We start from the raw sequence: 20,624 nt of genomic DNA, 5'->3' as shown, positions 1-20,624 counted from the left end.
AGGAAGAATGGTGATCTGATCAATGCACTGGACTCAGGGGATCTGGGTTGAATTTCTGGCTTTGGCAAAGCTGCCTATGTGACTTTGGGCAAATCACTTAATCTCTATGTGCCTTAGTTCCTGTCTGTAAAATGGGTATTGTTACAACCTGGTGCAGTACCCTCCGTATAGGCATCAGTCTGTTGTGAGTGGGCCCAATCATTGTTGTGAGAGGGCCCAATCCAAGTCAATTGGATCTGGGTAGAGTATAGTCACTGTTTCTAGCTCTGAGACTCCCCAGCACACTCAGAAGCTCAGATCTGTTGGGATATGGGGTGCTGCCATCCAGCTGCCCTGGATCCTGAAACCTCTCAAGCCTCCCAGTTGCTTACTCATTCTCCATCAGAGTCCCAACTAGGCTAAGGGTCTCTGGGCTTCTACTGGGACTCTGGCAGGAAAGTAAGGAACACAGACTTAGCAAAGATGTTTCTTAACCATCGTGGCTTTACTTTTAAAGCATTCAAGAATGACAGATCTTTGAGAATAACAGAAGCCCTGAGATGCACTGTCCTGAGTGTGATCTCATCCCTTCTGTAAGTCCCTGATTTGTCAGACTCTGCTTAGCCTGAAACTCTCTCCTGCCTTCTCTCTTTCAAGCCCTTCTTACATGTTGCAGTGGATGGGCCCCTGCACAGAGCAGAATCTTGCTCTTAAATAGGGCCATGACTCTGAGCCATGTGCTCGAACTGAGATGCTCCAGATCCCCCAGTTATGCTTGCCCCCTACCCTTGTGGGCCCAGTGTAGAGACCATTGTTCCCCGGGGTTGGACCAATAGTTCAGTCATTCAGAATCAGTAGCTCCAGATGACTCTGATGATGGGTCTTCAGAAAGGAGCTAGGGCAGCTGTCTGGAATGCAATACAACAGGCTACCCTTGCACGAGTCCAGACTAGAGTTCAACACATAGTGTACAATAGAATTCATAATCTGATCCATACATATCCTACTCGGTCACAGTGATAGCATTTCCCTACTTCACAGAGTTTATAAGATGCAGATACATTGGATGAGAACCCTATAAATCCCTAGGCAGATCAAAAGGCTAATGGGGATTAACATGTTTTTTCCCCACACTTCTGTCTGGCCACTTGGTGGCACACTTATTCCTTACATTGTTCAGCTGGATGGAACCTCGGTTGTGGGGAAGGGAAGGCTTTTAATGTTACTGATGGAAAGCTTGGCAGTTTGGTGGTTTGCTGAAGTAGTTCTCCAGTCACTAAATGTTACCCTTGGGGAATTGGTGCATTCAGTCAGGATTTCTCCAGGCATGGAGCAAAAAAGGGGTTGCGAGACACCACTACAGGTGGGTCAATAGCTCAGACTGATTTCTAATTTTCATTACCATTTTTCATCTGTTCCAGACAACCCTGAGATACAACATCCTTCTTCCCAATAAGACTTCTGGGTTCTCTCTCAGTGCAGACGGCAAATGCTTCCTGCGCAGACAGTTTCCGGGCAAAGTTTGACATCATCCTCTCAGCCAGGTAACCTCCCTTCAGTTGCCTGGATGACAAGAACTGGCTGGTTAAGACGGGATGGCATTTGAAAGAACAGATTACAAATATTAAAGTGCTATTAGATAGTCTGTGTAAAATACCTGAGGGTTCTAATCGCCTTGGCCTGCTAGACACTTACCCCAAACCCCAGGGATACCCCCTCTTTCCAGACAACTGTCCCTCCCTGGGGATACTTGTCCCCTTCTTGGACATCTATCATTGGTCATTTCCGCACCTCTTCCATGTTAATAAATGATCAGCAATTACATGCAATTCAAAAAGGCCTTTGCAGGCTGTGTGTGCTCTGGAGCCAAAGGTATCATTGTGTTTCCTCCACATTCATGGTCCAGAGTGACCCAGTCCCTCCCATTTCAGTTATGCCGGGAAACGCAATATCTCCAACATGGCCATTATCGACGTCAAGATGCTCTCTGGCTTCGAACCTGTCAGTTCATCCCTGCAAAAGGTAAGGAATGGCAGTGACATGAATAAGCCACCTCAGGGGAAGAGGGGGTTACAGAATATTACAACATGGACTGGATAAAAAAGGGGGCCTGGTTAGCACTGAGAAAACACTTTCTGAGGGATTTTAATGTGTCTGTAGCACTTGAATAGATTGTGTATTCTCAGCCTGGGGGTCACACCCTCCAGGAGTCCTGAGCAGGGGTCAGGGTGTCACAACTACCCTGTTTCCTAGATTGCTAAACTGGACGGAGTTCGCAGATAGAGCCTAGTTAAATGGGAGTGAGATTCAGGGGAGGGAGGTGTCCTAATATGGACAAGGTTGAGGATCACTGGATTAGATTAACCAACTGGAATTCCAAACTGACTGTCTCCTGTATAACTGTTCAGGTATGTGCATTTCCTGACAAAGCCACTACACACTTGGGTCTCTATCAAGTGATTATTTTTATTGACCCATGCTATCCATTAGATAACACTTTGGCTCAGTCATTTACTGCAGATTCTGGGGTGTCTTGCTTTCGGTGATTATTAATATTTTAATGTTTCCCACATTTCCTGATCTAAAGCTTCGTGAGGATCAGAAAGTGATGCTGATAGAAACCAAGCAAAACCACGTCCTCTTCTATCTGGAGAGTGAGAGTTCTGGAAAATCAATTCTTTGGTTTGGGTTTAGCAGGTTTTAATTTTGCATAGAAGATACATGCATAGCCACTCCACATATGTGTGATAAACTGCATTGATCATGCACCTTTGCCCATTAATCCATCTACCCTGAAACTATTCTAACATTCCAAATCCCTCAGCAGCTTCCAGCAGCCTCCTGTTCTTTTATTCAAAATAAAACACACACAAAATGTTTCCTCCTTTCAGACACTGACTGCTGGGGGCCAGGGAGCAACCTCCCTAGTGTGCACACAACTCCACTAGGGGGGTTCCTCTAAAGCAGCCAGTGCTGGCCACCAGCACAGACCGGATACTGCACTAGATGGAGCACTAATTTTATCTGGTCTGGAAATGTTGATGCTCCTTCTCCTCCTCACACCTGCCACATAGAGAATTTCCACCTTCCCTCCAATCAAACTGCACCTGCCTCAGGACTGGAGCTAGCAGAACACAGTCCTGCCACAGAAGCAGCTTTTCTAGTCAGAAAAAAATGTTGCATCTTTAAAGTTGATTCCCTTGAGACCCTGCAGGACTAGCAATGGGAGCTTTTACACCAGTGGAAAGGGGAGATTCCCAGCTTCTCCATGGGATGCACACTGTCACTTCTATGCTTGGAGGGACTGCAAGACTTTAGACTTCAATGTCATGACCATTAGGGATTTAGAAGTTGTTTTTGCTTCCTCTGAGCCCTGTGTATTGGGACTCATGATGACTGAGGATCACAGCAATACAAGAAGGAGAGGAAAATTGGAACCAATAACATTTTTAAAAAACTCTCGAAGACTGTTTCTAAAATGACAGATACAGGCAGGTAAATAATGGATGCCAGGGCTGGAGTGCATCATGCACACAGGAGATGTGTGTGTTGGGAACCCACCACAGCTTAGCAGTCCCTGGGGTTGACCCTTTACAGAGGAGTCAGCGTTCTATGAACAAAAGCTGATGCCCATCTCTGTCCCTCACATTCCCAGGTCTCACGGAAGACTATCAGTTTCTCCTTCTCTGTTGAACAAGACCTTCCTGTGTCCAACATCAAACCAGCTTCAGTGCTGATCTACGATTACTATGAAACAGGTAGGAGGGCTTTGTTTAGACCACACACCAAGTGGGGGGAAGTGTCACTGCATTTATTAAAGCTGATGGAGGGCCATTACAATTGGGAGGCTGATGAGGGCCTTGGAACTCAATAGGGGTTTGAGCCAAACCTACTCAAGTCAATGGAGAGACACCTGTTTTCTTCAATGAGCTTTGGCTCAGGCCATATGTGCTGAATGTGGAATAGGTGATGGACTAGAACTGGGAAGATTTCAAAGAGATCCATTCTGAGCTTCTATGGATTAGGGATACTCCACAAGGAGGGGAGGTTTGTGTGACGGGCATCAGAGATGGAGTGACTTCTTACTGCAATGGGAATGTTCCCATCTCTTCCAGACGAACATGCTGTTGCAGAATACAAGTCACTCTGCAATGAAGCTGCCCCTGAAAGCATTGAATAGCCTGGAAAGGTAAGTGAGAGCTGGAGACACTGAGCAGATACAAGGAGAAGGTGGTGAGTGGAGAGCAAGAAGAAAGGTGAGGTAAATGGGGAGCTGCACTGAGTAGATGCACAGAGGTGGGGTAAAGAGGTTGATAGAAGTTCCTGTAGGTTAGGGTTATCTAGTCTCCACCAGCCTGATCAAAGAGTAAGGAGACAAGGTTGTTTTCATGTAAGAGCCCAATCCTGCCAGATGCCAAGTTCCCAAAATTGATGGGAGTTGTGGGCACTCAGCAGTTCCCAGGAAGAGCTCTGCCCTCTGCAGCATTGGAGCCCAAGTGCATAAAATCAGACTGATGGAAAATGGCTGAAGAGTATTACATAAGCGCTAGCATCTTCCAAAATGCAGTGCTTTTCTAATCAGCCCTTTAAAGCCTGCCTCTTCCAGGTAGCGACCTGGCCATTTCACAGGGAGCTGGGACTCATGGAAATCCCATTTCTAGCCAGTGAATCAGTGAAATGCTTTCTGAAGAGAAAGCTGGCTCATACTGACGTCATTCTTGGGGCTGGAGTATTGGTTCAGTGGGAAACATATCACCTGATATGTGAGGCCCTGGTTCAATTCCTGGAAATGCAGCATTCTTACACCATGTTGGCTGCTACTTGCAGGGCTGGGCTGCTGGAGCTACAGATTTATCCAACAGCTGGATTCCTTGGTCCAGCTTCACAATGCTGCCCTCAATATAGCTGTGCAGCAGAAGTGAGCTGGGCCCCTAACCCAGAGGTCAAGAGATTAAGAACATAAGAATGGCCATACTGGGTCAGACCAGATGTCCATCTAGACCAGTATCCTGTTTTCCGACACTGGCCAATGCCAGGTGCCCCAGAGGGAATGAAGAGAATAGGTAATCATCAGGTGATCCATCCCCTGTCACCTATTCCTATCTTCTGGCAAACAGATGTTAGGGACATCATACCTGCCCATCCTGGCTAATAGGCACTGATGGACCTATCCTCCATGAACTTATCTAATTCCTTTTTTGAACCCTGATATAGTCTTGGCCTTCACAACATCCTCTGGCAAGGAGTTCCACAGCTTGACTGTGTTGTGTGAAAAAATACTTCCTTTTGTTTGTTTTATAACTACTGCCTATTAATTTCATCTGGTGATCCCTAGTTCTTGTGCTATGAGAAGGAGTAAATAACACTTCCTTATTTACTTTCTCCACAACAGTCATGATTTTATAGACCTCTTCTCTCTTCTAATCACAGGGGTCCATGACAACGTGTGTCATTTTTACCTGAACTTAGGCCTGATGCTTCCTTCCATGAAGCTTTTCTGCAGGTCCATATCCTGAATATGTATTAGTTCTCGTCAGTAAATCTTCTCATTATTGGAGATGCACACCTGGTCTCTGCTTTGCCTCTTCTTTATAATTTGGTACCAGTGAGGACTTTCCCCACAACTCCAATAGGCTGGACGTTTCTGCTGCATTGATCAGAGGTGCCATTGTTAACTGTGGAGAAATTTCTGTAGTCACCAGGTTCAGATTTAATGCCTTATTCAGGCACAGACCCCATCTGAGAGTGATTGATTCAAGCTGTCTGTATGGACCCAGGCACAGATCACTACAAGGTGCCACATTTGGAAGGTTTCCTTAACTGCTACAGGGGCAAGAAACTTTTTTTTTTTTTAAATGACAGTTCACATAGTGCAGAAACTGATGGGAAAACCAGAGACATATAGAGCAGAGATCACTGCATCCAAGCTCTATCTGGCGTCCAGGGACCACCCGGAATGGTCACATCAGCAAGAGCCTCTGCTCGGCCTCCACCAAACAGCAAGCGGATTCCGTTCCAGCAGCATTTTACTCCAATAGCCTTTTCCTGCCCATGGCACCATGTCAGAAAGGGAAATGCAGCCACATCTAATATTCGTTGGTAGTTATTGTCATGCAGCACGTTTAGCTATTGGTCTATCTCTCTCTTCTCTCCTTCTTGGGCCCCATCTCCCTTGGAGCCTATGCAATAGCATTGCCCTCACCCCCTTGGACTCGCATCACTTCAGTCCTGGAGGGAGATGTGTCCTGCTCCTCCTGTAGGTGCTGCTGCCCTCAATCACAACATCCTGGGATCTGTAGCAGGGGTTGCTGCTCCACCACTGCAGCGCTCCTAGCATAGCAGCGAACACCTGGGATTTCATGGCCAGTGACACAATTTTGGCCCCAGCTGGAGCTGGGTTCCAGCTCTCATGAATTTCAAATCCTGTGCAGGGGAAATCCCTCTGATTGGCTGCCTTCCCCATTTGCCCACCTCCTGGGGAATAGAAGCCAACCAGGGCTGCTGCAGGTGTCAGACAGAGTTGTCCCCCCTCCCATCAGGGGCCAGAGCTGTTTTGGGGTAGAAGTGGGGGAGGGAGCAATTGACACCATCCTTATCGAAGGGGAGAGGGCAGTATTGAGCAGAAAGAGCAGCTCAGGGTTATCCTACTCTCTTCTACTGTGAGCAATGGGTCAGCCTGCTCCCTGCTTCTCCTCCCTGCAGCACTGGTAAAGGTCAGAGGAGGCGAAGACCCCCTGAGGCTGCAGGAGGCTCCTAGGTGAAATGAGGGTCATTGGAATGATGTGGGCCTGGGGCTGTATCATTGATTGCTAGGATGGGGGCAGGCCAGTATGGGGCTGGGGGTGTAGCATTGATTGATTAGGAAGTGCTGCAAGACACATCCCTGTCCGGGATCCCAGCTGACTTCACAGTGGGGTCTGGGCTTGGAGCTCTGCTACACAGCCTCATGCTTTGATGGTCACACCCATAGTAATGTCACAGCTATTCTCAGGATGCTTCCTTTCTCTTCACTGGACGCTTGTCAAGTTATTGACTTCTGTCCATAGAGACCAAGATCATTTGGAAAAAGGAATGAAAATGTGTTTAGTGAATTTGAAATTGTGACCCTAATAAAAAATGAACCAAGGTGAAAAATTCAATGGGTTGGAAAATGTCATTTCATTCCTTACTAAGAGTCACAACAAGGAGAAGGCAGCGATGTGACACCTCTATGATATCACTGGGACAAACAGATATCAAGGGATGGTCTGGATGCCTGCAGGAGGCACAATTTACCTTGGCACCAGCTACCCACCAACTTAAACTAGAAATCGCCAACCAAACTGGCAGAGCTTTAGAAACCTCTCTCACCAGGAGAGGCAGGAGATGATCTTCCATGTTATCCCTTCTGGATCCCACGGCTTCATCAGTGATTGCTGTCTACATGAAGGGTTAGGAGAGCTAGTGGTGAGGGGAAGGTTCTCACTGCACAGCTCTCCAGAGCAAACATGGAGCTAGCCCTCTGCTGAAGAACCCCTCACCCTTCCCAGTCACCAGGGAAAGGAAGGGGCTCTAGGTGAGTTCTAGTAGAAATCCAACAAGGATCTGTCAAGTTTTATATGCATGTCCTTACGCAGTGGCGTCTCTCTCAGTTGCTTTTGTGTCAGCCAGGGAAACATTGTTGGGAGCCAGAACACTACAGGGAACAAAAGGTGCTAACACACCAAGGGGAGTCATTGCCATAGGTGATGGAGTCCACAATGGTATGTATTCACAAACAAATCATGTGAAGGATCATGTCAGTTAGTCATGACAAACCCTAGTTTTAAACATGAGTAGTCACAGGAGGCAGGTTTGTATAATTTTTGGTGGTGCCCAGAATGGGTCCAAGTTTCCCCAGCTACACACACACACACATGCCTTGTAAGCTGATATATATATTTTAAAATAATGTAAAAATGGACCGGAAACAGTAAGCGTTTAACAGTTTCCCTATATTGCACAATGTGGAGGTGTGGGGGAGACGAGGGCTCTGGCTGGGGGTGCAGGCCCTTGGGTGGGGCTGGGATGTGAGAGTTCCAGCTCAGATGCTAACAAAGGGGATTTCTCATGACTACAGCCCTCTTTGTTCTGTTCCACCCCCTTTAGTAGCTTTGGCACAAGGCAGGAATCCTTTGTCTCTCTCTTGGTTCACACTCCTCCTTCTAAAAGGAAAAGCACCAGGTTAAAGATGGATTCCAGTTCAGGTGACATGATCACATGTCCTGTGAGACTTCATTACCTACCTGCTGGCACACATGTACAGGAAGTCTTACAAGTAAACAGAGCCATTTCCAACCAATTGTCCTGTTAACGGGAGACATCAAGATTCCAAACCACCATTAATGTCCCACACTTTGCATAATTACAATAGAACCTCAGAGGTATATTTCATATTCCTAGTTTCAGATAAAAGAATGATACATTCATATAAATAGGATGATGACCACACTCAGTAGGGGGAGGGATAGCTCAGTGGTTTGAGTACTGGCCTGATAAACCCAGGGTTGTTAGTTCAATCCTTGAGGGGGGGTCTGGGGCAAAAAAATCAGTACTTTGACCCACTAGTGAAGGCAGGGGGCTGTACTCCATGACCTTTCAAGGTTCCTTCCAGTTCTAGGAGACAGGATATCTCCTTTAATTTAAGATTATAAGCTTTGTAATGATACCTTACAAGAGACCTTTTGCATAAAGCATATTCCAGTTACATCATATCCACACTTATAAACATATTTTTATAAAAATATGGAGTGCAACATCACAGCCTCCTCCACTGCTGCAGCCTGCTGCCCCTCATCATAGCCTCATGGGGAATGGGGCTGCCCCTTGCCCAGCGTGGGGCAGAAGTGGTGGCTGCAAGTTGGGGGGGGGCGATCACATGGTCAGACATTCACCCAAGCCCCAACAGCTGCTCGAGTAAGGTCCAGACTCTGTCTCCCAGAAGCCCCCTTGCCATTGCCTCCCGATGGGTGCCGAGGGAGGGGATAGCTGCCAATCATGTGTGCGCCTCCTCCCCTCCTCCCTCCGCAGGTGCAGCAGCCGCCTCAGCCTGCTGCCAGCGCCCCTCTTGTGTTGTAGGCAGCAGCGGCTGGCAGCGAGGGAGTGCAGCATGGAGCGGCAGGCAGCTGCCTGCTTGAGGCACCTGCCCGCTTGAGGCAGGGACCTTCTGGGGCCTGGGGGAGGCGCACGGGCGTGGGAAGTGTGGCCTGGGGTAGAGATCTGGCTCTGAACACTGGTGGAGCTGGGCCCCCGGGCCCTGAATATTCCTGGAGCCTGGGCACCACAGGCCCATACAACTCACCACCCCTGTGATTAGTTGACATAATGCTGAATAAGGGTTGCCTTGATCTACACACTGGTTATCAGAGAGATAAGGTGGGTGAGGTAATATTTTTTATTGGACCAACTTCTGTTGGTGAGAGAGACACACTTGTGTCTGAAGAAGAGCGCTGTGAAAGCTTGAAAGCTTGTCTCTCTCAGCAACAGGAGTTGGTCCAATAAAAGATATTTCCTCACTCACCTTGTCTCTAATATCCTGGGACCGACAGGGTTACACCAACACTGCATATATGCTGGTTAGTCAGTCATGATCATTATCACCATGTCAGCTAACTCAGCTCCTCAAAGTTGTTTTTAAGCCTGCAAGATTCCTTAACAGAGACAAGCCCATAGAGCTGTAGTAGTGAGTAGTGTTAAAGAGGCGATGTCAGGTCCCCTTTCTCACACATCTTGTGTCACTGGTTCTGAAATGTGTCATATTAGATCCCAGCCTGAGTTGATACTTTTTTTCTTTTGATTTTCATAAAAATCTTTTAACCCTTATTTTTAATTAACAAAGGAAGAAAAAATCCTATTTTCCCAATAAAAGATGTGTTTTAAGGCATTTTTCATACTTTAATGGTGGAAAACAAAACAATGTGTAATTTAATACATAATTATGAATGTGAACTAAAATTTGTACAAGGCTTATATTTATCATATTTTAATTGAAGAATATGATCACTAATCACCCTGAACCAATGGTTAACTATATGAGGAGAAAGTGCATTGCTTAAAACTGGATTGGCTTGGCCAACACATACTGCTTAATATACTGCTTATTATTACCCTGAGCAGTTCCACTGAGGGGGTTCTGCAGGGAATTGTGCTATCTGAGGCTAGCAGAGTCAGTTAGCAACCAGCCAGTTAGAGTAAGGTGGTGTGAGTTGTGCCTCTCTGTTTTAGAGAGCAGTCTGGTTTTTCTTTCTGGTTTGGGGTTCTTGTGTGTTCTGAATTCTAAGGCTAGGTCTACACTACCCGCTTGAATCGGCGGGTAGAAATCGACCTCTCGGAGATTGAATTATCGAGTCTCGTCGGGACGCGACAATCGATCCCTGAATCGACGCTCTTACTCCACCAGCAGAGGTGGGAGTAAGCGCCGTCGATGGGAAGCCGCGGAGGTCGATTTTGCTGCCGTCCTTACAGCGGGGTAAGTCGGCTGCGATATGTCAAATTCAGCTACACTATTCACGTAGCTGAATTTGCGTATCTTAAATCGACCCCCCCCCCCCCCCCCCCGTAGTGAAGACCTGCCTAAGAAATAAAGTAGTTTTACATTGCACCTTTCCAGGAAGAGTATTTTTTGCTATTTATCTAATTTCTCTGTTTGTACGCTGTAGAACATAACACACTTCTTCCCTTGGGAGACTATTCCACACCCTAATACAGGAGAAATCACAGTAGTGCCTACTGGACAAATGAGAACAGAGTCCCACTATGCTAGGCATTGGACAAACATGGCATAAGAAACAGTCCCTGTCCCAAAGAGTTTACAATCTAAATAGATTGCAATGGCAGAACATGTCAAGTTAATTCCATTTTTGTTTTTCACTGAAGTCCTTTCAATGGGATTCTGTTAGGAGGGGATAAGCTAGACACCCAGACAAAAGAAAGGAGAAAGGATTGGAGCAAATCAGCAAAGGAGAGAGAATGTTCAGAGTGAAAACTGCAGAAAGCAGCCTGATGATGTCATCAGTGTCCATAATTCTGTGCTTGAGCTGCTTTCTACAGCTGCTGGACTAGCTGCAGTCTCTGGCTGACACTTCCATGCAGTTTCTTTTCCAAAGGCCACACAGCTGGGAGAAGGGGCAGGCCATGTGGCTTTTACTATCAACAGTGGGGTGGTCTCCTCTGCACACTTCTGGGCCTGCTTGTGGGGAGGGACAGCCCCTGCTAGACCCCATTTTACACTCCCTGTTCTCCAAGAGTATGTGGTTACCAGTGTGGTTATTTCTCCAGGTTTTCCCAGGACCGTCCCTTTTTTGAGATAGCTGTCCCAGATTAAATATTTCGGAAGTCCCAGTTTTTTCCTCCTCAGAGGTGGCAACCCTAGTAACTACTATTGTGCTGGCTTCAGTCCCTGGTTTGTTGATCCCTGCAGTTTCTTTCCCAAAGCCTATGGGACTAAACCAGGGAGTCACCCCCATGGAAGTGACTGAAATTGGTGTTATCCAGTATGTAAGTGAATTGGGGCCTTGAAAAAGTCAGTGGCCATGTTCCCATTACCTCCAGGAGTGCAGAATAAGGTTCATAGTGCACAGTAATGTTACACACCAGAGAGTAAAGAACTGAAACCACAGGGGGAGGTTTAGGAAGGCATATTGTAATAATCTGAGCTGGCACATCATCAGGCCTCTGCGTTTCACATAAATGTACTTTCATAAATGTGCTAAGGGCCATAAAATGGTCATTCCTGAATCAGAACTGGGGTCCACAATTGCTCAATACCTCAGTTTACATCTTTTCCAAGAAAGAGCACCAGTGCAGAACCCATTTGCCGCAAGCTGCAGGACTGGTGGGATACTGATTTAGAAAATTTCCTGTTACAGAGTCACCCCACCACTCTCTCCAGAAGAATGAAACCATCCCAAGATGAATGTTAGCACCATATCAGGGTCAGTGATGACTCAGAGGGAAGAGTGCACCTAGTGAGTCACCCACCCCACCCCCTGCAATACCTAGATACTTTTTAGATGCTTCCATGCACATCCAAATAAAGCCCAATGTTGTTTAGATTGTGAGATCTAATGGGAAACACAGCAAAAAGTATAGTACTATGTATGTACTGCAGCGATCATACTTGGGAGCCTGGAACACACAAGGATGAATATTTCATCATTTGTCCACCTGGGAGAAGATATACACCTGGGATCTCAGAGCTGTGGGATTTTGGGAGATAAATCACACAGAACATTATTAGAGAGACCATGCTTTGAAATAATAAGTCCTGTGAGGCGTTCAGAAGTTACATGGTGACCGTCAGTATGAACTCCCTGGTGTTTAGTTTTGCCAGATAGGCTGCAGTGTGAGCAGTGAAAGTTTTTTTTTGGAAAATAATGTAACTGTCTGCACGTTAGGGATGATCTTAGGTCCCTGCTGGACTCATTTTAATTTATGTATTTTAAAAATGTACCAATCTGAGATTGTAAGGTCCTGTGGGACATGTAGAAAATTACTAAAAACTGCATTATTCCTTGATCAGTGTGGGAAAAAAATGAGCTCCACTTTTCTCCCTTTCCCCTTCCCATACACATACAATGAGCTGTATACATGCCACAGTTTCCACATCATGCTTTTGCCTGTGAAAATAGAAGGATCTTACCACATGACCTGAAGTTAAGAGATTGGGTCTATAGGAACAGCAGGGAAGCCAATTCCATATATTGGGTCCTCTGCTGGGAATGCCCTTTCATAGTGGTCTGTACTGCCATGTCAATGAGCCATGTACAATTCTTGGTTCTAATGTCCAGCTACTGGTATGAATGAGGGCTGCTGTAATGTTCATGAACCAAGGCCCCATTGATTAAATACTGCTGTGCAGAACATGTGGATTTAATTTCCACTCTAATTAGCTATTCCCATTTGGCTGTTAGGTAATGGACATTGTAGCAAGCAGTCCTTGCGTTGCTGAAGTTAGTATTCTGTAATGATATGCAATCACTTGAGTTCAATTCCCCATCTCTATGTCCTGTTCCTTATGTAGCGAAGGTACACGTGCCCCCAGCCCAAATCTAAAAGCCACCCCAGTAGATCACCAAGGCTCTGGTCATATTTTAAGAGAAGTTTCTTCCATCCTTCTCAACTAGACATAGTTGAGATTCAGTTTAACCAACTGAATGGAACGAGGCCTGGTTTCAAGAGACATAGTTATGCTCATGTTTGCTCTTCATTCCTCCTCCAGACCATATAAAGAATAGGGCCAATGAGAAAATGGAAACAATACATTTTTGAAAATGTTTGTTTCCATTTTTTGTTAAGATTTTGTAAGAGGATTGAGTCAGCTAGATGTGCTGCTTGTAAAGACATCATTATTTTATATGAATTTCCATTGTTTGTAAAAATTATTCCTTAAAGAATTTCAAACCTCTTTGAACTGTTCATGGTAACTCATTTGGAATATGTTCTTTGAGCTTCCTATCTGGTCCCCTCAATTACATATTATTGCTTCTGTTACCTGATTGGCTGACCTAGCATGTGTAAAATGACTTCACTTCCATTTCAATGAATTTTGTTTAATTCACTCATGCCAAAATCTACAAATAAGAAGAGGGGGCCCAGGAGCTCACTGGAACATTAATGTTGTTTTCAGTAAGTCTTGGAACACAGGAAAAGTTCTAGAAGACTGGCCCTTGTCATCATTTTGTGTGGTGCTAGGTGTATTTAGAGCACATCTACCAGATGAGGCCCCACAGGCAAGGTAGGCAAGGAAATGTCTATCCCAAGCTGGTTTGTGGATTGCACTGGGGCTTAGGCATGAGACAGGCACGCAGGTGCCTAAACTGGGGAAGGAAATCCAGAGAAGAGCAGCAAAAATTATTAAAGGTCTAGAAAACATGACTTAGGAAGGAAGATTGAAAAAATGGGTTTGTGTAGTCTGGAAAAGAGACGACTGAGGGGGGATACGATAAAAATTTTCAAGTACATAAAAGGTTGTTACAAGGAGTAGGGAGAAAAATTGTTCTTCTTAACCTCTGAGGATAGCACAAGAAGCTATGGGCTTAAATTGCAGCAAGGGTGGTTTAGATTGGACATTAAGAAAAATGTCCTAACTGTCAGTGTGGTTAAGCACTGGAATAAATTTCCTAGGGAGGCTGTGGAATCTCCGTCACTGGAGATTTTAAAGAGCAGGTAAGACAAACACCTGTCAGGGATGGTCTAGATAATCTGGCCATGAGTCCAGGGGACTGGACTAGAAGACCTCGCAAGGTCCCTTCCAGTCCTACAATTCTACGATTCTATGCCCAGAGGCAGGAATTTAGGAACATAAGGGATTTTTATGGTGACAATTAAATCACTTCTAGAGTTAGGCAGCCACTGAACTGGTGTTCTCAGGGTCTCAGTGGGGCCTAAATTTTGGACTTGGGCACCTAGCTCCCATTTTTGGTGCCAAGTCCTTTTGTGGAGCCACGGTTAACACATTCTCTTTTTTATTTTTGCAAACCCTGTTTCAGTTATATAATAGCTCTCTCTCTCTCTCTCTCTCTCTCTCTCTCTCACTCACTCCAAATACTGGAATTGTGTTCCTAAACACAGAAACAAACAAAGAAGGTCATTCAAAAAGAAACTGAGGGCATGGAGGAGCGAAGTACAAAAAAGCAGAAAAAAAGACTACTGGGCTTATAACTGACCCAGCATTTGAATATAAATTGACCAAGTGTTGCAAATTATAGGTGGTGCTGGTAGCACAGCCTGTTATGAAAGTTATTAGATACTTGCCATTATAAGACCTTATTGTCAGTTGCCCAGAACTTTGCCAAACATTAACCATTTGGTCTGAAATTCTCCATTCTTGTTGTCTGTCTCAAGCTGATTTTAACTTCCTATAGCCCCTCAGATTTTCTTATCTTCAGCAGACTCACTCCCTGATAATGCCCAACACTGTTTTTATCATTTCTCTTTATTTTAATGATGGAGCCCTGCACAGTATCATTGGAGAGCCACAAGTCCCAGCAGTACCTCTGCGCTGATGTGAAGAGATGATGAAATATTAATAACCACTGCTCTTCCAGTCTCCACAATATGGGTTTCATTCTGTGAGTGTTAGTTCTGATGTATTCCTGTGAGTGTCAGGAAAATTAAACCCAAAAGTTTGGACTAGGACTTCCCTTTCACTGGGCTGAAAACGGCATTTTGTGCAGTTCAGACAAAAGCTTCCCTTAGTTTGTTGTTTTGTAGCATTGAATCATCTAAGAACATTTCAGCTGCTCCCTTTGGTATTATCACTCATTAGTTCTAGACTTTGAGATGCCACAGGGACCATGTCCCAAAGGTCTCAGAAATGTGTTTATATGCTCAGCACATGATGTAAACCTTATGGGTGGAGGGGTCGTGTGTGACTCCCTGGCATTCAGAAGAATTATTTTGCATCATCCCTTCACTTCTATTATTGGGTTTTCACTAAAGGCAATATCAACGAGATGTTTCCCTTCTCCTTTTCTCTTTAAATAGGTCTTACTTCTTCTTCAGAAAATGAAAAACTTTATTATCTGCACAGTTTAGGAAGCTGGGGACAGCCAGAAAATCTTGAATTCAAACACATATTTTCCAGCATCCATAAAACTATGAAAGAGATACTGGCAACTTCCTTGGAAGTTCCTGAGTCAATGTTCATGCTTTCCTAGCCAAATGTCTGATCCTGCCTTCACTGCACAATCAAAAGTGTCATTGACGGCTGCTGGAGTTTGGGCTCTTCCAGAGCTGAAGGGTCTTTGCTTATATCCTTTCAGTCTTGTCAATATCAAGAAAGACATCATCTCTCGAGCTTACTTTAGCTGTTTCTTCTTCATTTGATCTGAACTAGGGTGTGTTATTACTGCTGTAGATTTGACTACTTACGCTTAAAAGCATTATTTCCTGTACCTGTATTCTATAAAGATGAGGAATTATCCTTCTGAAATCTCAGAAACTACTGTGTGACAATAGGATAAATGTTGACTTCTAATGTTAACCAGTTAACTACTGAGTCGGAGCAGTATTTCAATTTCCTTTCTGATGTAATTACTTAGTTTGTAATTTGTAAAGAAGAGGGACTAGACTTTAGGTACTTCCCCATAAACACCTTTAAAATAGAATTAGAAGGGACCCAATAACTCTGGTAGCCTTACTGATGTGTTCTGCAAGCAGCGTCTTTCAAAGACAATGGCACATTTCTAAAGCAGTTACATCATAGTTAATGTCATATGTACCAATGAAGTTAATACACTTATTCCAGACTTTCACAAATTTAACTGAGAGGGGAATTGGGCTCTATATTTCTCAAGGACATATCATGATTTGAGGATGCATACCTAGAGCACAATCTCTGAATTGATTGTGAGGTCTAGTGTTCAAACAATGAGAGAAATTCCCCAGTACATTAATTGATTGTGTGATCATAAGGTTGCGCACTTGTGTAAAACAAGAATTTTTTACATTAAGCAACCAAAATATGACAAATCCCTCTCCACCATTATCAACCATTAAAGCTGTGCCATGTCAAAGATTCTCCCGTCCCCCTTAAAATGCCTAATATGACTCCAGCTAAGCATTGAATCCTTTACCATCATGGCCACCCATCCTGACTCCTTAAGAAAAGTGGAAATTCCTTGAAGCACTGATGGTTTTCTTATACTGTGGTATGGTGTATTGCATATTTTAAAGAAATCAGTGTATTGAATATGTAAGTCACTCTCTAATTCCCCATGGGGATAACCCAAATCCCTATTTTAATTTACATTTTTATTTTACCATGTACGATGCGGTCAGGTTATCATTTCCCAGAAGGAAGCACTGAAGAAATTAGCTAGCAGTTATGAATGTTTGAAAATCAAGTTTGTAGCATGTGCAGTTTGTTATTGGCATTCCTATTACTTGAAGTGTGGAGTTGGGGAAGAAATAGGACAAACCATGCTATTGTATTTGCAAAACCAAAATCTGGTCACAAACATTCTGCTATCCCAACAAAAACCAAAAGCATGCAGTTTTTTCACAATCTCCAAATGATACTGTTCTGTGAGGCTCCTGCATTTTCAAATCAAGATCCTTAGCCCGTAGAAATCAATGCAGGTGCACTAAAACTTCTCAGCCTTCTGTAAGTAGTATTGCCAAGCTCAGGTGATCAAAAATCATGAGTCAAACACAAATCATAAGATTAGATCAAATATCAGGAGATTTTAAAAAAATGATTATATTGTGTTTTTTTCAGTCTGTCTTTTGATTGGTGAACTCCTTCTGCCCATCTCCAGTGCATGTGTGTGTGTGTGTGTGTGTGTATTTGTGCATGCACGTATGTGTAAGACAATTTGTGTTGCCACTCTTCCAAATTTATTGGGTAAGGTAATTTTAACCTTGGGTCCAGGAACTTTCACCCTCACATCTGCCCATCCTCTGCCCAGCAATTAATCTTGTTGCCTAGCCCCCACATCAGTTTCAGTCCCCCAATTCTATCAGCCTCATCCCCCTCAGTTCAGTCCCATCCCCTAGGTACAGCCTTACCAACCTTACCTCTGCACCTCCTGGGCTCTTCAACCCTCTCTCCCAGGCCTGAGAGGGGCTTCAGCAAGCCTTATTGGCTTGCGGGGGGGGGGGGGGTTACAGGGGCTCTTCACCCCCCATCCACCCTTTCCCAGGCCAGGGGCTGCACGGGGAGGAGCAGAGATGCTGTCCTGTGCATGTTTCTCACCAGAGGGCAGTGGGAGGAGCAGAGCCACCCTAAGCTGCTTTCCTGCTGCTCCCAGTTCTCCTTTGTTTACTAGGTCCCTGCCCTCTCCCCAAAAACATCCATATTATTTTCCAGGTTCCCATGACTTTGTTCCAACTCCCCAAGGTTCCATTCTTCTCAAGTTATCCCCTACCCCATCTCACCCCATACATAGCTCCTTCCATCACAAGGATTTCCCCTTCCCAATGTCCATCATGAACATGGACCTTCTTCTATATTTCACCCTTCTCTATTCCCTGTCTCCCAAAGCTGAACCTTGCACCAGCCTCCACAAGGATCTTTTCCCCCTGTCCCCACCACAAGCTCAACCCAATAAGGTACTCCTTCATCAGCATCAAGGATCAACCCTCCACAGATCTTCCTTCCCTTTCTTCTTGTCCCATCTACCATGGCTTCTTCCCTAACCCTACCTAGGTTTCAATCCCCTCCCCTTCCCCATTCCGCTTTCTAGAGGGAGAAGTTGCTGTTGGGTGCGAGGCCAGTGGTTGTAGTTCATCTCCAAGTAGGGTGACCAGGTGTCTGGTTTTTGACTGGAACACCCAGTCACAAAGGCACCCTGGTGGCTCCAGTCAGCACTGCTGACTGGGCTGTTGACTATCCAGATGGCGGGCCATGCAGTGGGGCTGGCAGGTTTCCAGTTAGCTTCTGCACTGCTCAGCTCCCGGGAAGCAGCCGGCATGTCCCCCTGAGTTCCTATCCGTAGGGGAAGCCAGGGGGCTCCACATGCTGCCCCCGACACAAGTGCCACCACTGCACCTAACATTGGCTTTTATATCACAGCCTTTGTGTCACTTCCTAACTAATTGAATTTTCCCTTTTAATATTAGCAATATTACCAAGGAAATAAATTCACAAAACAAGACTGGGCATTTTAACTGCTTTTATTAGACCATACTGGTGCATTTGAAAAGAGCCTTGCAATCAAGTCAATGTCATTTCTCCCAAATCTGGGGTGGCAGTCTCCCCTTTGCTCTGTTCTCACTTAACAGGGACAGGAGCAGGGGCAACCCTTCTCTTGATGGCTCTCCTGCCATTCCTCTTCTTGGAAGGTAAAACCACAGGCTGATTTAAGTGCAGGACTCCGCCCTGAGAGATGGTGACCCCTCCCAGCAGTTTCTTGAGCTCTGAGTCGCTGTGAATGGCCAGCTGCAAGTGCCGTGGGGAAATCCGACGCTTCTTGCTGCGTGCAGCGACTTCCCCAGCAATATCCACAATCTCATGAGTCACTTATTGAAGCACCGCGGCCATATATACTGGGGCTCCAGCTCCAATACGGTCTGCAAATTGTCCTTTGCGGAGCAATCTGTCTATGCGACTGACAGAGAACTGCAGCCCAGCCCGGGAAGAACGGGTGATTTTGGCCTTAGGGTCTTTTGCGGTTGAGGTCTCACCAGAGTGCTCAGACTCAGACTCAGTCTCAGACATGTTGCAGACTTCTAGTGTTCCAGCAACACTTGGCTTGACTTTCTTGGCTTTCTTTTGTTTTCTCTGCTTGGTTTCCCTGAGTCTTTCCTCAGGAATTGGCCTGCCTAGCTTTTTTCTTGACTTGCTTGGCTTCAGTGGATGTTTCCTTGCTTGGCTCCACTTGCCTGTGTCTTTCTTTGCTTGGCTTGCCTGACTCTCTTTCCTTCTGTTCCTGGCTCTGTTCACTTGGTTTTCTCGCTCTTATTTTGCCTTCTTTGATTTCTTCCTGGTCTGGCCTGATTATGACTGGCCTGACAAAGTGTGGCTTGGCTAAGCCACTTCTTGAAATCACCACAGTAGTATGCTGACCCTGTCTGAGCCTGCAGCCTTTTATAACCTCAGTGCTGCAGACAGAGAAAACATCCTTTCTGATTGGTTGTCTGAGAACCAATGGGCAGCTACTTCATTTGTTAACCAAGCCAGAGGGGATATGTCATCCTTTGATGACATCATTCCCATTCATTCACCGTTTGTGTTGGATTTTTAGTCAGTGATATCTGCTATTAGCAAAACTCATCCTATAACAGCATGAAATACGCTTTGGTTACATTTTGAAAATGAGATGCCTTAAATTAGGCACCTAAATAACTTACAAGTGGCCTGATTTGAAGAGGAGCTGAGCACCCACAGCTCCTGTTGATTTCACTAGGGGTTTGGAGTGCTCAGCACCTATGGAAATCAGGTCACTTTGAGTTAGTTGCCTAAAAGTGGGTTTAGGGGCTGAAATTCAGGCATCCTAAAGTTTGAAAATATTGGCCAGTTTCTCTGGAGCCCTTAACTCGGTGATGCTTCCCGTCTCTTAGAGAACCCTCATGGCACCCAAGCCCACGGTAAGGGTTCTTTGCCATTCCAGAAACCCAAGTGTTCACCATTTGCCACTCTCAGCTTTGATTAGCCGCTTCTCTTGTTCGAGAGCTATTTTCTGAGACCGGTTTAAAAACAGCATCTGGAGAGAACCCCTCACATCAGGCCAAATCCATTGTGTGATGTTGCACTCTAGATGATGTTATGAAAATATGCTAATGAGTTAAATATAATGTAACTGGAATATGCTTCATGCAAAAGGTCTCTTGTAAGGTATCATTACAAAGCTTATCATCTACTGAGTGTGGTCATCCTCTTTGTATAAATGTACCACTCCTGTATCTGAAACTAGAAATATGAAATATAACTCTGACGGCCTATTGTAATTATGCAAAGTGTGGGCCATTAATGGTGGTTTGGAATCTTGATGACTCCCATTAACCAGGACAATCGTCTGCAGATGGCTCTCTTTTACTTGTAAGTCTCCCTGTATACCTGTGTGCTGGCAAGTGGGTAATGTTTTCCCTTTAAAAAGGTGATCAAAGTGTATGTGAACCCCTCCAGGTATTTAATAATTTCAGAAAGCCTGATTCTAGTATCACTTATACTGTATAAATCTGAT

At 45.0% G+C, this 20,624-nt stretch overlaps 1 protein-coding gene and 1 long non-coding RNA gene across 2 annotated transcripts in view; both read left to right on the top strand.

The window, feature by feature from the left end:
* Positions 1-20,624, top strand: part of LOC128843516 (scavenger receptor cysteine-rich type 1 protein M130-like) — a 183,027-nt gene that overhangs the window by 70,213 nt on the left and 92,190 nt on the right. The window lies entirely within an intron of this gene.
* On the top strand, positions 1,447-2,636 carry LOC128843551 (uncharacterized). Its single transcript, XR_008446290.1, has 3 exons — positions 1,447-1,523; positions 1,911-2,001; positions 2,567-2,636. It is a non-coding gene; the product is annotated as an uncharacterized LOC128843551 (long non-coding RNA).

Source organism: Malaclemys terrapin, chromosome 1 (assembly GCF_027887155.1).
Source record: "Malaclemys terrapin pileata isolate rMalTer1 chromosome 1, rMalTer1.hap1, whole genome shotgun sequence".
NCBI classification, from domain to species: Eukaryota; Metazoa; Chordata; order Testudines; family Emydidae; genus Malaclemys; species Malaclemys terrapin.
Note: the sequence above shows the minus strand (reverse complement) of the source record. Positions and strands in the feature narration are given on the sequence as shown.